Below are 17,549 nucleotides of genomic sequence, written 5' to 3' on the forward strand. Positions count from 1 at the left end.
AACCCTATTATTTTTTTCAGTTCCACCCAAAACTAAATAGCTCCAGACACAGTTTTAGAATAATAGAGGTTTCATGAATATTTAATGTAGTTCACATTTATATTCAAAATTAAATTTCAAACAAAAAGTTAATGACATTCAACAGAATCAAAACTGCTTTATTGCTTACCTCAAGTTCTATCCATCAGTTACCAAGTTTAATGAAATTTAATTCAATCTGACCAGCAGCACAGACGTCCCCTAGTACTGTTAGCTACGACACGGAGCAAAAATGATTGAATCTGTGAGAAACACTCTTTTGCCTCTTCCCAATTCCTATCTAGTCCTATCAGAATCAGATGTAAGATGAAATTCCACCAGAAAAGTTTTTCTCATGAGACTGCCAACTGATTCTGCAGCTTCAGCTAAATAACAGACTTCTGTGCACTGCTCTGAACAGATCCTCCTAATCACTCTTTACAGGATATGAGAACAAAATTAGAAAAGGGGAGGGGGATGCGACTAAAGTAACATAGAAACTTCACAGATCTTTATGTGCCATTTAATACTTTGTGAGCAGCCAAGTATTTATGTTTGTCTTTTAGGTAGAAATTTTAAGATGCTGAATTTTGAAATGGATTATAATTGTGCCAACTGAAATTTCATTCAAATAGACTTGGCAATCAATTCCACCACTTATAACCCATAAGAAACGCTTTGGCTGCAGTGTAGCACAAAGGACATAGTTACTTGGAAGTATGCTTTCAGTTTCAGGAATGAAAGGCAAATTTTAACGTCTTAAGAAAACTACTGCATTGTTTAGATTGAAGGCAAGAATTCTGCCTCCTGTCTTTATTCTAAGCAATGCAGCAGTTTCCTTAAAATGCTGAAAATTGCCTTGCATTACCAAAATTGAAAGTGTGTTTATGGGATTTTAGCTAGGTGGGATTACCATCAAGGTGCACGGTCTCCACACATACTGTTGGAGACACAGGGTCATCCTAATTATCGTTTCTTTGTTTTTTGAAGTGTAGTGAGAGGAAAATCAAACCCCTCTGAGGTTCAGAATCTAAGCCATCTTTGCATGATTTTTATTACTAATTTTCCTGCATCTTAAATCAATCCTCCCACTACCCGCAAGAGGCTACTGGGATCTGTCCTGTGAACCCCCTCCTTTTCCCCTAGCATACTTTTCCGTGATGATCTCATTCTCCACTCATATATCTTCACATTCCATCTGTAGGCCGATAACTCATAAATCTGCCCCTTCTTTCATGGCTTGTCTCATTTCATCTCATCCTGTCTCATGTCTCTTCTTGGGTGTTTTGTTGTCAGTTATGAGTCATTGTAACTTAAGCTTAATTCACATCTGAAAACCTCTTCCCTCCCCACATTAGCGTTCAATATATACTACTTAGTCCAATGAGTGCCCTGCCTCCAGAAAAAAAAAAAAAAAAAAAAAAGAATAAAGGAAAAAGGAAAAAAAAATAAAATTCTTTTTTTCTTTAACATTATGAAGGAAACCACGCTTTTAGATCACAAGTTCAGGAACCTCCAACATGAAGGCTGTCAACTAAATCACCATTATGTCTTAATTTTTTATTTTCTTCCTCCCCAATGTCTTCATTGCATTTAGATTTTACAGCTGACAGCCAACTAACCACTGCTACCTAGTCTTCATTTTGCAGTAGGAGCTGCTCACGCCTGGGCTGCATAATAGGTGCAAAGCTGTCATTTTGAAACACAGGCATCCGAACGTCACCATCAGCTTAACAGCACCCAGACATCACTGTCACCACTCAATGCAGAATCAATGTCCAAAAAAAGTAACCGATACTCCTGCACTTTCTGAAACCATCGCCTTGGTTACAAGATGCAGCAAACAGGAATGAAAGAAGTGATTAACACAATTAAGTGGAATAATCCTGTATCATATCCTCTATTAGTATTTTGATTCTAATTCTTCCTATACTCAATGCACAGTGGTTTGGACTGAGAAGGACTAGGGTTCTTAGAGTTTTGTGGAGTTTTCCAATTAGGAAAAGTTCCTTTTAAAATGCCATCATCTTCTAGAAATACTGACTGTGATAAATACACTGATTTCAAGTTTTTCAGGTCCCAAAATTACAGAAAATTTGTGAAATAGAAGTACTGCTTCTGTGAAAACCAAAATGAATTAAAATCTGCATATCTCGAATATAGCAACACTTGTAAGTAGCTTTGTTATATTAGAATTGTAATTTATTTAGAAAATAGTGTATTGGGCTAGTGTTAAAAATATGAAAGGTTTGCAATAAGTATTAAGTGTAATTTTTTCCCTAAAGGAGGAAAAAAAATCTTCCTTTCTAAAGTAGCTTGTTACTCATAGTTATTCAAATTATATATAGTTTGAAATTTCTAAGAGGAAAATTTGACTTTTAGATTTTTCTTATTTTGAGGGAATTAGAAGTATTGGAATGATCACAACCTGAAATTCGAAGTTAAGCCTATTTCCCCATAACTGTGAGTTTTTAGAACATAAGTAAGGTCAGTAACTCATATCTAAAATACTGGATGTTTGATTTGACCACCACCTTCAGGTACATAATTAGTGCTTAATTTCAGGTTACAGAATGTTCTCAGGCACTATTCTTCCTATCTATTGTCAATAAAATTTGTATAAGGCTCATTTCTCCTGTCTTAAGAGTGTTAACTCTTCTGAAGAAGCCGCATAACTGGGTAGTTAAACACTTTTTAATCTTGAGCGTACTTATTTTCAAAAGGCTTAAAATTAACATGCTTTAGATGCAATTAATCTTCTTATAGGAAAATAGTATCACTCTTCAAAGTTGAAGAGAAACTTTTCCTAAATCTACATTAGGAGATTCTGACAGCAGTTTCCTGTTCCTACAGCAAAAACCGCAGCTCCAAAGAGAGACTGAGGATGTTTCTGAAGGCCAGTGGTGTGACTCAAGGTTCAAAAACACTTGGAAGAAAACCAACAGTTTCCACCACTGACTTGCATTTTGTGATGCTGCTGCTAGGAACTACTTGCATTGGAGGATCAATGTTACAAAAAAAAAAAAGCCAGTGAAGACAAAATAGTGAAATGAAAAGTACTACTAATGCTACACCAACATTCACTGGTCCCATGTGTTACATCTGTATTACGTGTAGAAAAACCTGCTGCTCTGGGATTTAATTCCAATTTTGTGTATGAGTTATGTGAGGCTCATGCAGATGAAGCAAACTGAACAAAGTCAAAGAAGTTTGGTAGCAAAATCCGAAAAAGTACATCAATGCTGTCTACGAACACACTGCCAAAACCACGGGAATGCACACATAATAAAATACAAACTTGAATAAATATCTGGAAGCTGATACAGTGTGTAGTTCAGGAATTAAAAAAAATATTGAGTGACTTTGCTGTTTACTCATATTTGCTTTTCAGACAGTCACATATGGTATAACATTTAAGAAGACTGATTCTTCACATATTAGTGACATAGCCGTTAAATATATGCCCTTGGGAGGTACCTCTGCTTTTGTGGTTTTGTTTAAAATATTTAATTATGAACAATAGTTTGCAATGTTAATTGTAACAATTTAATTATTGTAATGAGATAATATAAGATTGTAATGACTATACAAGTAAAATGTTTTCTCTGAATCCACTTTGTATTGATGCACTCTGCAAACACAACTCTTACCTTTACGCCTGTTAGCAATCCCATTTGCTTCACTGAATTAATCAGCTATAAAGGGACCTAGCTGTGTACAGTCGATACCTCTATACTATTATCATAATAAAAAAATGTACATAATTACTTTCTGCTATTCAGTTATCAGTTTGCTCATCTATAGCACGTGTGTCATCACCTGCTCACAAGGAGCTCTGAAAAGTAATCACACAATTGTTCTCCTTGCTTCAGAGACACATACCATAGACTGAACAGACCTATGCTACTTTTCCCTGTATGTGCTCGTAAAACAAAAATCTATTTTTCTACAATCTAGAAATTTACAACCTTTCTCTAGATTACCCTTCCAACTACAAAGTCCTATTTCTGCACTGGGAAGAACTGCAAATGTCTTATTTCCATTCAACTGTACACACAACACATACACTACTTAAATCTCACTAAAATGCTTGAGGCCTATCAAGAGGTACACAGGACCTTCTGTCATCTTTGGGAACCAAAACGAATTTCACCCTCACTGCAGGCCTCACCCAGGGCTTACGCAGCTCCCAGGATCTCATTCCTGAGGTCACTGGGAGTTTTATTGTGCCTTAGCCCATCAGTAGAGGAGAGCCCGTTCATTTTGCTCCAGCGAACATCAGAAAAGAATCTGCTTTCTCCACCGTTCCTCAGATGGCCATCAGTTCTCTGGGTAGTAATAGAAAGAAAAATCGGACTCAGCCAACAGATGAGATGGAACATCCAGAAGCATCAATATGTGTTGAACTTTGAGCTGCAACTCGGACACGCTACTTTTTCAACCTTGGCTTCGTCTTGAAGTTGCGTGGTGGCATTCTGACCACACAGCTTTAATCCTTCTTGTGACTTTTTCATTTATTTTATGTTGTTTTATCACCACCTTGCGTGAGTTAACAAGAACATTCTTCTTCAAGTGCATAAACTGCAGAGTACCCCACACCCTGCACCAATTACTGGTATACATAACAAAAGCGCAAATACCTGAACTCCTTGCAGATTAGTCTCGAATGTCTCCTCTTTGTGTGTCTTGAGTTCATTTTGCTGGATTACTACTTCATCTTTTTAGGGGCAGCCTGGGACAGATAAACTGTAACAGCAGAAGAAAAAGCTACCTGAGTATGATTTTTGTCAGAAAATGCAGAATAAACACAGCAAAAGCCAAAACATCATAAAATAAACATTTAAGTACTGTTACCCCCTACTAGTCTGTTTTACTGATAAATGTGACATATCATGCAGAGCAGATAAACAAGAAACAGTAAACAATGTCATTTCATAGGAAAGGATGGAAAATATTTGCACATTTCCTTTAAGCAGTGGTTTTGAACTTTTTGAACTGAGCTGCGCTCACGACTATCGGCAGGGATTGACCCTTCGGTGGATTTAATCACAGAATCACATTCTTCCCTTCTTCAGTTGACCCAGAAAACATATTAACTCAAGTACAGTATCTCCCTTAAGATATACACCTAAGTCCCACCTTGCTGGCTTGGGACCACTCACACAGAGTATACACTTTAGAGCAAAACTACACTCAAAACCTAATGAAAACTTTCCCTCTATTGGGTTACTTGGGAACTGGGAGAATGAGAAACAAACCATTTGTTGTACAGCGAGGCCAAATCATCTACCACATAAACTGGCATAAGCTTGCATTGTGATGAGTGATGCTGTGCCAGTTCATACAAGCAGAAAATTTGGTCGCTGCATGGGTAAAAATCTCTGCGAAATATCTTTGAATTCATCAGAATAAACACCAGAAAAGCCTTTTCTCCCAGACCAGTAGGAAAATGCTTGTTCTATTTTTGAGAAAGAGCCAGTTCACTGACATTAACAAGGAGATAAATTAACACACACACACAAATACTGCAACTTCACATAGATCTAGATGAGAATGAAAATGTTACAGAATGTCCAAAGTACACCTCAGTTCTTGTTCTGTATTTTTCTTGACTCCCCTCATCTTTCAAAAACCTAAACTCAAAATTTCGAAGATCAAATAAAAGGCATTCTTCTCCTCACTGCCTCTTCCAAATCCTGTTAGCTGGTGGTACAGAGTACACAGTAGACATACTTGGTGCAGGACTGAACCACTCTCTCACTGGATGTTGCCTGGACTGAGAGTCCGGTCGTCGCACGTGTACCATAACCACTTCTAGACTGCCTGTGTCCATTCATCTACATCAGCTGTTATTGCCAACACGCTGTCTCAATTTAAGCTTCACGTTTATCTTAAAAAATAACCATCGGTATGATCTGAGTTTTAACACTCCTTACTCTCCTGTCTACTGCAAGCGACTGCATGTTTAAAAATACATATTCTAAGTTAATAGTTGTATACAAGACTTAGTTTCTTCTACCTTCAAAAAACAGCTGGATGGAAGTTAGTGGTCATCACAGATAAGCAGCTCTACCAACCAGACACCATCGTGGGCCTCTAACAGTCACAAGTCCAAGTTTCCACTACCCCCTGATTCTTCAGTTCTTTACTTATCATTAGATACTGATTACAGCACATGGTGGAGTGATGTGTTATGTGGTCAAAGGCCACACAGCAGCATACAGGTCTAATTCAAATCCAGTTCCAGCAGCAGAAGACTGACATGTTAGTTCCCAGTTTCAAACGCTTCCGTTTGCTAAGTTTTGCCTTTTTAGTAATATCAGAATCTACACATGTATTTCAAATGGGTTCTAAAATGCATCTACTGTGCATGTAAAGTACTTTCCATAAAGGTATTCTTTCATCAAATATCGCTGAGCTTGGATCTTTCATGAATATTGATGCAAGCTGAAATTTTGAAAACTTGGGGCAATGTGATTTTAGAAGATGCAATCTTCCCTAAGAGCAATTTCTGAAGATTTGGGTCCCTTTGAAGATTCCTGAAGCTGACCAACCAAAATCACTAACTATTTTCCAATCTTAAGGCAAAGTATATTGTCAAAGGTGATGGAGTGTCCACTATCTGGAAGAGATCAGAAGATTTACACATCAGTAACATCCCATGGAGTTCAAAACCATGTCCGTTCCTCGTAGCCAAATTCTGCCATTAGCAGCAAGTATATAATCTCACTGAAGTAAGCTGTGAGGCTAGAGTGGAACAGGATAGATAAAGAAGACTCTGTGCACCAACTGCAGGGATTCTAAAGCTGAGGATCTAATAATTAGTCTTATCTCTATCAAGGTGCAACAGAATAAGCTGAGAAGAGCAAGAATGCCTGACAAGGCCCTAGGGCTCTTCACAGCTGCAGAGAAGTCTCATTGTTCTGGAGAATTTTAAGTACGAGCTCATGTGGAGAGAACATGAGAAATTCCTTTTTCCTGCCATGCTGCTGATGTGGGTATCTTTATGTGGGTATCATCTTTATCTGATGTGGGTATATTTAACAGCGAGTCCTGACTGCAATGTCCTATGCAGCCATCAGGCTGGTTTTCTACAGACAGCAAATTCCTGTTTTACAGGCCATCCCTTCAACCGTCTGGAGGAACAGGGGTGTCTCAGCAATCCTTGTTGCAGCTATTTTCTGTTACCAACCACTTCCATATTCTCTGAAGAAAATCATCAAAGAATTAGTTACATCAAAACCAAAAGGGAATGTATGCATTTTGCATTTGCATGGTACTATGGACTCACAGCTTTCTTCTACTCTGACAGAAATTGCATCATGGGTCTTTTGCAAATTCCCATTGAAAGCAAGTGGAATTTTGCCTCTGGCTTCAAGGAGAGTTGGAATGGCTTTTGTGTTATTTTAAAGTGCAGCAAACAATATCCTTTTCCTTGGGCAACATAAAATACGGCACTTGGGATATAAAAATTTGTTTGACTATGAAAAAGGACCCAAAGCTTCTATTTTTAATGCCCCAGCCCTTTCAATGCCTACAGCCCTCCAGCCAGCTGCACTGCTTTAACAGAACAGCAGTAGAAGAGAAACTGGAAAAAACACCGTAACTGAAATATAAGCAAATGACCTAATCTACAACATGGATCTGCAGTAAGTCTGATTCCATGGCCAGTGAAGTCCAAGACAAGTTTCATCTTCAAAGAAAGGAGCAGAAGATCTTTACTCAGTATAATAAAGTGTGAGCAGTTTGCAATTTCATATAGTTAAAACATGTTGACCATAGTGAGTAGTTATGCCATGTGATTATTTTTTTTAAAGTTTCCTAATGCTCTCACAGGGTCCAGAGATGTCTTTTTGTGTTTTCTGAGAGAGACAAAAAAAGAAATGGGGTCAGAGGGGAAGTAAATAGGAGGTTTGGGTTATATTACATCTTCCTTTCTCAAGCAGATGACAAATTTTATCATTCTTACTTCATGATTAATTTGTATTGCCTGGGATATTGTTAAGGCTTTCAAGTCTTAACTTAATTCACCCCAGTATCAACTGACAAAGCAAAATCAGACCTTTATTTATATAGCCTGCCAAAAAAGTATTACTGGCAGGCCGAAGCATGCAGACAAAAGCGAATACCTTTATTTGTTTCGTGATTTGTACAAACACACCTTTTGCAGCCTCTAGTGCACACCTAGCAATTCTGAAAACCCAACAGCTGCACGGTACCACTGATATTTATACTAGACTGGGCAAGGAAATCCACAAGGAATGCCATTTAAATAGAAATTCTGACCCATAGCGTGACTACCATACTCCATCGATCTGTTTTCTGCCAAACGCAACTAGTCCGAGTCTGCCATCATTTGTCCCATCTGCCTTTCCAGGGACCCTGCTCCGGCAACCTCATGCAGATAAATCACCCGAGGAGCTTGTTCCAGGAAGGGCCTCTAACGCTGCACGCAGAGAGGGCAGATGGGATTTGCAGCAAGCCACAGCTTGAGCATCCTGAGAAAACGCCACTCCTTAGCCAGCCCCTTGCCTGTAACCGTAACGCATACAAGGGACCTACCCGGAGCCATTTGCCTCCAGTCCGTAAAAGAGAGAAACAGCGCTGCTCTACCTCACAGGTACTTTCAATGGTTGAAATGAGTAAAGCTTTAAAGGCTGTGAAAAACTCAAATGCTACCCGAGTAACATCCAAGAGCCACAGGCACGCTCTTCATTAGCGCTCAACGCAACCATGATGATGATTTGAAAAAGCTGAACTTAACATTTAGAATCTGACTGAAGAGATTCGGACCTGACTGGAGAGTTTAAGTTAGAAGATGTACCTTAAAATAACCTGATCTAGTTCAATGAGACTGTCTGTACCAAACCCGTATTGCTATTTTTACTTCCACAGTGGAACTGGACTACCATAAATACTGACTTGAGAAGACCACAAAGAAAACATGCTAGCAAAAATGACTCAGAAATAATTTTAGCTACATAAAATGCCTATGCTGCTCTGGCATGTTCCATCAAGAAATAGTTCATAAGATTTTGCCTTTAAGGTTACACTTATTACTCACATGTACAGAAAACAGGACTTAGGGCAAACCATCTGTATTTTAAATGCAGGGGATTGAGGCATGGTAGAAGAAGAATGTTAATCCTCTCCTAAGAAATAGTGCAAAAGACCATCCAAAGGAAATAAATAATTTGTGGACTATTACTCAGAGGATTTTTTTAATTTTTTTTTTCAGTTAAACATTTCTTTCTTAATCCTTTTAGGACTATAATATCATCAGTCTAATTCAAGACTACGTGCCTTATTTCCTCCTTCCCCCTCAGAAGAAGGCCATACCAATCAGCGTACGTTAATCTTGCAAATCAGTTTCTCTGAAGGGCTTGCTTTTCTCAGCAGCTGTATGCTGGCTTCATCCCGGAGCTGAAGTCAGCTGCTCTGGTACTTGCCACTAAAATGCAGAATGTCAATCACTTACACTACTCACGAGAATTAGCACAACACAAGTCTAATTAGAAACTAAACACTGTGTTATCTGCAATGATTCGGAGATGGAGTTAAGTTGATGCATGTTTTAGGAACCTTTCTTGCTGCACAGTAGTTCATGATAACAACCACCTCACAGCTCATTAGCGAATCAAAATATTATACTGTATAAATACTACTTTGCTCTTTTACATTTTACAGAAGCCCCAGGTCTCAGAAGCCTCCATTACAGAGTATATGTGATTTAGTTATATTGGAACATTGTAGGAAATGGAAAGCAGCCCTGACTGTCCAAAAACAGCAAAATGGAAGCCAATATACTGTATACTTTGGTCCTCTCTCTATAGAAATAGTCCCAACCAGCCTCAAGACATTTTAAACTGAAATACATATTGGCAGAACACAAAGAAACTATATACTGTATGACGCCGTACATGAATTCTCAGTACTTCTGCGCTGGATTTATTTCTTTCTCTCGCTCTTTTCGGCAGAAAACAATGTAACCCACTATAAATCTGCAAGCTTCAACCAGAAATCCAAATGCGAGGAGGGGGAAACCTGGCAAAGAACTAAAATCAAAGATGTAAATGTTTAACAGCAGAAGAAGGACATGAAAGGATATGAAGCCATTTTTCTGCACGGTTTCTCAAAATGGGAATTAGAGAGCACAAACGTAGACCACGTTCTCACTTCTACTTGAGATAAACATTTACAAGCTATTCATTTTAAACAGGAAGACGTAGCATTCGGACACGACCTTTAATTTTACTGAGTCTGTGAAGGCAAACCACCACACAGCTCTACTGCAATGCAGTTAAACATCCAGGAAGAGATGCATACTATTCCACTGCTTTGTTATTACAGGTGTGCTTGATTTTACATTCAACGAGGAAGGTGCAATTTTACGGCTGTGTGGAAAAATCTTTAAAATGTTTGCGGGTGGATGTCTAATGATGCCAGGCTGGTGTTGCAAAACATAAGAAGCAGATAAAGCATCGAAGAAATTGCCTACGTGCCAATGAATGAGCATTTAGGTAAATAATACTAAACCATACATGCATAGATTTGGTGTCATTACACTATTATTATCGATGTGTACCCTGCTTTTGTTCTTTTAAAAGGGTGCAATTCTGATGCATTATCATTACCTTTTGAGTTAGAAGCCGAGAGAACTTGAAAGACACCAACAAAAGATAGTGGAAGATTAATTTACAGAGAGAATCTGCAGGTTTTGCAAAGCCATAATCTACTTGTAGCTTGAAAGATGAAACACATTTCTTGTTTGTATAACATTCCCCACATTTCCCATATAGAAATACCTGCAGACATTTTTTTACTATGGGAAACTATTATAGAAGACATCACTTTGTATTAACAGGCAAGTATATATTTATAGCGTTTTCTTTTTAAAATTACAATAAGTCAAAGGTTGAAAGGCGACAAGGTTGGACTTCTATATCCCAACCTGAGACACCTTATAGGTGGATCTCCTGGGCAGAGGAGAATGCTTTGAAACCTTTGGAAGGGGTATCGGCAAGGTCTCAAGTTCTGCTTTCCAACACTGACATTTCCAGAATTACTGGTCATTTTTAAACCTTGGCTGACAATCTTTAAAAAAAAATATTCTAATATCCATACAATCCATGATAGAATCAGTAATTCTGTAGGGGAAAAAATATTGTACATTAAGGGTAGAATTCTTCCCCGTTGTATAACTGGTTTCTCATCATTAAGGGCCTTAAATAGACCCCTCTGCTTTAGCTTACTATTACTTTCCACCAGGAGAAGAGTGAGGATCCCTTCAAGAGGTTTATTTCAGGCTTAGAAAACAGTTAAATCCAACACAGGCCACAACAGAGTACCAAAGCTCTGGAACAGGCGATTCCAAAAACTTGAGAAATTTTCTTTTAATGAAGCATTAAATACAACCATGAGTTGGAAACACGAACTAACTGTACCAAACTAGAAAAAGTCTTTTGCATTATTTAATAACCTGGCAAAATGCTATTGCTGTGTATTATTTTTAAAAACTATAAATGCTATTTACTGAAAGGCAAGTGTACTATTTTCTGTGAGACAAATACATAGGGCTTTGTGAGGTTCCGTAATTTTCTGGTAACTCACTAGTAGAAACATGATTTTTACTTGAAAGTGGTTTTTTTTCCATTCTAGAATACTTTTAATGCCATTTAGCTTTCCTCGATGATAACACATGCAAAACAAATATTGCTTGTGACTCTAGCAACTGCTTTGTACACTGAGACCAGGATTGCAATTCACATCCATAACACACCGGAGTGAACTCTCACATCCTAAAGCATACGTTAACTTGATGAAAATCAAAACTAGAACCACTATCTCATTAGATGAAATGCAAACGGCCTTCTCGCACATCATTTCTCAACGTATTGTGGGCAGCGAAGAATATTTAGGAACAGTATTTTATATTTCTATCTTCTTCCACATGAAATGTCTGCCTGTTCAACAAACATTAGCAAGGAGACCTTTGACAAGACAGCAGTGTATGATGTGCTGGTGGAAAGAAGGCAGAGAGAGGTAAAGTGACCTGCAGAGGCCACGCAGGAAGGCTGGGGCACAGCTGAGAGCAGAGCCCTCACCGCCCTGGCACAAGCCCTCTGCTTTCAGCATGAGTTCGGTTTCCCTGGTTGGAGAAACACGTAGGAGGTGTGACAGAGAAGTCTTCCACCTCACCTTTTAGGAGGACAACTGTATGAAATTTTATGAAGAAAAAAACACGTCCAGCTGTTACTAGGTTTGGTTGCCAATCTAAAATTTGACAAACCAGCTGAGAATGAGCAACATGTTTGAGAGTACCTGGACAGCAAGTCATTGAAAGCTGGGGTACGGGTTTCTACCTTCAAATAAAACTCAGTTTCACACAATTCTAAGCAGGCAGAGGAATTACCTGAAAGCTTCTGCTAATTTTCAGTTGTCTTCCAACTGAGAAGAAGCAGTAACTGAAATTACCTAGCTTGGTATATCCTACCTATGAGCCTCTGAAGAGAGTATGTATCTTTCTGGTCTATTAAGGGACAAAAATGAAGATAAGAATCCAAATTTAAAGCAACACTCAAGTGCTGGGAACAGATTTGTCAGCACTATGACAGCAAATGTATCAGCATTAACTCATGATTAAAAAGGAAAAAAGGGAAAAGAAGGAAAAAAATGACTTTGGGAAATACATAAAAGTTAGCAAGCTTGCCTTACTCTAATTACAGAATGGTCCTGGCTGGCATTTCCAGCTTCTGTAATGGCACTGGCGTGTCTGACTTTGGTGCAAAATTCTGATTTTATTTTTGTTTCATGAAATTTACTGTTCTTGGTTAAAAGGTTGATTGTTTGTTTTTTTTTTCATATGCAGATGAAAATGATCTAACTTGAGATGGATTAGTTTTATGAATAGGGCCCAGAGACATTAAAAAAAGGGGGGCCTGTTTTATGCAGAAAAACTAGTACAGTCCATTTGCAGCTTAACAAAACACTAGGATCTTGTTGCAAGGTGTATAAAGCTAGATGTTCTTCTTCTAGTCCTAGGACTGCTTTCAGATTATAAACATTATGAGCTGTTTTTTCTTAAAATTAATTGCTATGAATCCGGGCCAGTGTGGTCAGGTGAAAAGCAGCACAGGGCAAGACTGAGTAATGAGAATTTCAGTTAAGCCTCGAAACAACATTAATAAAGGCAACATCTTAAAAAATGTGTGCATACATACATAATGTATATATGTATGTTTCAGATAGTTCTGTGTTTCTGGTAATAACTGTGGTTATTGCACAGAGAACAGTAATTTGTCCAAACCAAACCATAAATAATTAAGGCCAGGATTTCGAAATCGGATCTGTGTGGGTGGATTTTTGCACCCCCGCGGATTCAATGGCAGGATCAAAGACTAGGAAAGCCAGAAATACACTCAGAATCTGAATATTGCTGAAGTACAGCACCTGGTATTTCCAGGGCGGGGAAGGGTCTGTTTTCACTGCCACCCTCCCACCCAAATGCCTCACAAACAAACACTTTCAAAGCAGCAAACAATCACATTCTTGTCCCACCCTCCCCACAAAAGCCAATTCCCACCACATCCATTTCTTTGAGTTAGAAGTTAGAGCTAAACAAACATCAGAGCTTGCATTTTGAGCTTCACTCCTCCTTACTCTTCCAATTAAAATAATTTTAGCTTAAGTCCCTCTTTCCACACTATTTATCAAAAACTTTTTTTTTTTTTTTTTTTTACTTTCTAAAAGATAAAGTGTTTATTTTTATTTCAGCTGTTCTGAAAGTCATTAGTGAAAAACTACACCCATTACTAGCGGAGACAGCACGGAGCAGGGGCAGATCTGCCGGCTCCCGCTGAGGGAGTTGTTGACAGCTGTCGCACAAGAAGTCACTTGATGCTGACAACTGGACAATACCAGCCCACAAACTGAACTTCCACTTTTGGACAAAATTACTGAGAATGCTGTCAAGTTCAAGTACCTGAACAGAGTAGCTCTATTTGCCCAAGCTGATCAAAGAAGAGATCACAGCGCTCTGCTATTATTACCCAAGTATCCTCCTGAGGACTTGTGATGGTCAGGTATTATGTGATGGCAGCACATCTATGAGCTTTGCACCCTGGCCATCAGGAGACACTGCAGACACTGTCCTGTCCTCTACAAATCTCAAGAGTTGCTGGCTTGCTTTCTCTCTTCTAGAAATCTCAAACCCCCCCCTGCTATTCTCTTTGACAAATCTTGGTCACATTTTCCTTCTCCTCCTGCTCAGTATGTCCGGAAGGTAACGAGGGAGGTTTATGTCCAACGGGCATTTATGTGGATGCTGTTCAGTCCCTTTCAACAGAGACATGCCTGTCGAATACCCTAGCAGCACCTGGAAGAGAGACAGGCTATGAATGAAGGCTATACAGCTGCGACTCAACCTCACTAAAAATGAGGTGGGTTGGTTGTAGAAACTTAAAAGTTAATCGTGACCGTGACTGCAGCTGTCCCTTGAGGGTGTGTATGTTGCCAGGGTGTCAAGCGTACACGTCATACCTTTTTATTTTTCCTTGCATTTTTGGTAAATTTGTGTTTCTCTTGATACAAGAGAATTTGTTACAAGAGAATTTGTTACAGCTGTATTTGGGAATCTTGACTTAAATCACCACCAGAATACAGCTCCCATTCATAAGGGATAAAAGGATAAATACTATGGCCAACATTATGGACAGAATCAGCCTAGATGATGTCCCCCAGCCCCATTAATTTGTGGGAGAAATTCAAAGCTGATCAACAATTCAGCTGACTTCCATGGAAACAGGATTTCAACTCGTGAATCAAAATCGCATGAGGGCCAAAAACGCCAAACACTGATTATAAAAATATTTTTCCACATTGGGATTCTCAAAATAAAAGGCAAATAGTTAAGCAGAATAGGAATAATAAATTCACAAGGGACTCACTTTTCATCATCCACATTATCTTTGTTTTGTACAGTGCATATCTACCTGGTATCCAAACACATTCTTTGAAGATTTCATTAAATGCCCAAAATATCAACACATTTTCATGGTTTTAACATCTTTAAAAACTTAGAAGCAGAAAGTGCCTATATGCGGAGAAGACACATTAGCGTTATGTTTAGTTCAGCACCTCACCACAGGCCACCTCAAGAGCTGGACTTTGCCGGTTTAGGGGAATGGCTAAATACATTTTTACTGCGTTTTCCAGTGGAAACATTATCTCTGCTTCAGAATTGACACTTCTCTTGAATACCCACGAAAGATATTTTATATTCCTCTGGAACATATTTGGAGTATATGATTTCTCTAAGCAAACAGGGATCACTGTTAGACTTTTGTCTTAGTAGTAACTGAGGCTCTTGCAATAAATACTTGCAGTAACTCTTAACATTGGCAGTGACAAAGCTGGGTAAGAATTAGGTTATTTCACCATTTTTAAGTATTGCACTGAAGGAGGTTAACAGTCCTGTTTCAGTTCACATAATTTCTCATAATCTACAGAATAAAACCAAATCTGTAAATACCCAGTTCAGCTCCAAGGATGCAGAATAGCATGTGGTATTCTGCATTATACCAAAACTGCTTAATTTGTTAACATCTTACTGTCTAGGAAGAACTTTTTCAGATCACTTCACTTGGAGAAATTTTACAACTGCTATAAAGCTTGTGTAGTGTTAAGAACAAGACATAGCTCAGATTTTATATATATGAAAATAAGACAAAAAGTTTAGCAACCTCATTTTTCAGCTCGTAAAATAATCAACAGATTCCCTTCCAACCTAAGGAGTGGGAAAAAAAAAAATTAATTCAATAGCTTTAACTGAAATTACTGGGAGTCTGTTCATGCCATTCAATGAAAATTTTATCTGGCGCATAGCTGGTGGTTTGTTCGTTTGCTTTTTTTCTTGCAAATATCTTTATTATTTAGTCAGATCTTTAAGATGGTTGAATATTTTTCCATTAACTTTTCAGTTTTATGCCCAATTTTCTTTTCGAATAAACCACAAATACTGAAGATATTTAATGAAACCCAGCAGAATACTTTAGAACTGTGTATTTATTCTGCTATGGTTTATTTATTCTTTCTACATATTCCTGGGTTTAAGAAATGTTCAAAGCACTACCCAAAATAAAACAGCAATGTTACATGAAACTTTTTAACTCAAGGAATCAGGGTTTCCTAAAGATAGCTTCTAATGAAAGTCAGGGTTGGTTTTTTTCACACCACCTTTACTGATGCAATTATATTTAATCACTGTTAACAGTCAAGATTTTTAGCAGCCAGATGAAGTATACTGTATTAGCTTAATAACCATATCTTTCTCAGCCTTTTTAAAACCTGCTTGTCTTTTCCATTGGAGCAGAGAGCTAGGGGATTGGAAACTTCCAGTGATTCTTTTGTAGACTGAAGTGCTTTAACTGTGTCTGCTCATATGAGAAGACAATTCTAATTCTCATGGGTCAAGAAAGAGAACAAACAAAAATCACGTTACCTTTTTACGTTAGCCAGAAGCACATATTTTCAGAAAGGAAACTGGACAGAAAACATTAGCTGCTGCACCAAAAATATACAGGCATAAAATAAAATAAATAAAATAATTCAGGAAATTTGAGACCCAAATCTCTTCAAAGTTTTATGAAAAAGAAAGCCCATGCATTTAGAGCTAAATTGGATGAATCCATCACTAGACTCAATACCCCAAAGAAAATGTGGCGCGTAGTATATTAAATTAATAAAAAACAAACAAATGTACAGCTAATAAGTCTGAAAATTCAAACCTTAAGTTCCTCATTACAAAAGCCACAAGTGACTTTCTAAGCAGAACTACCCAAACCACTACGCTGTGTCCCTTGGGACAATCAGTTTTCCTTCTCATCTTCTTTGCTGCTTTTGTACTGATGCATAAAAGTTTAGTTGTCTGGGGCCCAACCATTTTCAGGCAGCTTTGAGCAGTCACCAGTCTAGTGATGAGATGATCATACCTGATGAAAGGACAAGGTTAACTCACAATTTCTGAGTTACTGTTAGTGTTTCATGTACCACATGATGAATAACAACATGAGAGGCCCCTATTCTTCTACGATATAATTGGCTTTTCTTTAGAGAACAGTGTACAGAAACACAAAAAATGGGGGTAACATTCAGGTCATGCTCAGATAGATTAACTTCCTGGTACCACTTTCAAACATTGTCTTCCTAATTCTTCTCTCTCTGAACCACAGACGGGTCACCACAACTTTCCTTTTGACAGCTGTTGTGCTTTTCATCCAAACATTTGGTGACTAACTAGGCGTTGCTAACCCAAAGCCACCTAAAAGCTGGCCTTCACTAGGGACCAGTTTGATTTCCTATTCCTTCATACAAATTGAGCGCTAGAACAGCCTCGTTTCTTCTTCTGATGAAGCAGAACTTGCTTTCACCTTGCCAAAAACCCCATCATAGAATGGTTTGGTTTGGAAGGGACCTTAAAGATCATCGAGTTCCAACCCCCCTGCCATGGGCAGGGACACCTCCCACTAGACCAG

General features: G+C 38.3%; 1 long non-coding RNA gene across 1 annotated transcript in view; it reads right to left on the reverse strand.

The window, feature by feature from the left end:
- The window catches only part of LOC141470489 (uncharacterized), a 102,239-nt gene that overhangs the window by 53,099 nt on the left and 31,591 nt on the right, over window positions 1-17,549 (reverse strand). The window contains exon 4 of the long non-coding RNA XR_012463486.1: window positions 4,659-4,764. This is a non-coding gene — a long non-coding RNA (uncharacterized lncRNA). The remainder of the gene's footprint in view (window positions 1-4,658; window positions 4,765-17,549) is intronic.

The sequence above is a fragment of the Numenius arquata genome, chromosome 1 (assembly GCF_964106895.1).
Source record: "Numenius arquata chromosome 1, bNumArq3.hap1.1, whole genome shotgun sequence".
NCBI classification, from domain to species: domain Eukaryota; kingdom Metazoa; phylum Chordata; class Aves; order Charadriiformes; family Scolopacidae; genus Numenius; species Numenius arquata.